Source organism: Photinus pyralis, unplaced genomic scaffold (assembly GCF_008802855.1).
Source record: "Photinus pyralis isolate 1611_PpyrPB1 unplaced genomic scaffold, Ppyr1.3 Ppyr1.4_LG1, whole genome shotgun sequence".
In the NCBI taxonomy this organism is placed as follows: domain Eukaryota; kingdom Metazoa; phylum Arthropoda; class Insecta; order Coleoptera; family Lampyridae; genus Photinus; species Photinus pyralis.
Genome location: NW_022170249.1, coordinates 9846473 through 9846713, shown reverse-complemented (window position 1 = coordinate 9846713; position 241 = coordinate 9846473).

Below are 241 nucleotides of genomic sequence, written 5' to 3'. Positions count from 1 at the left end.
TTAAAAAAAAGGAGCATTTAATTCGGGGATAAGACACTTAATTAGCACCTAATTATGCAATATGTTTGATTGTGTTCTGCTGACCTTGCTCTGCTAGGTTAGTGGACCCATTCGCTTTTACTTTAAGTATGTAACAGTTAAATGTGATTTTATTACAATTTCATGAACTAGTTTTTGGTTTGGGTAATGTGTAGGTAATGTTTAATTTTTAGCGTAATTTTTCAAAACAAAAAAAATTCCC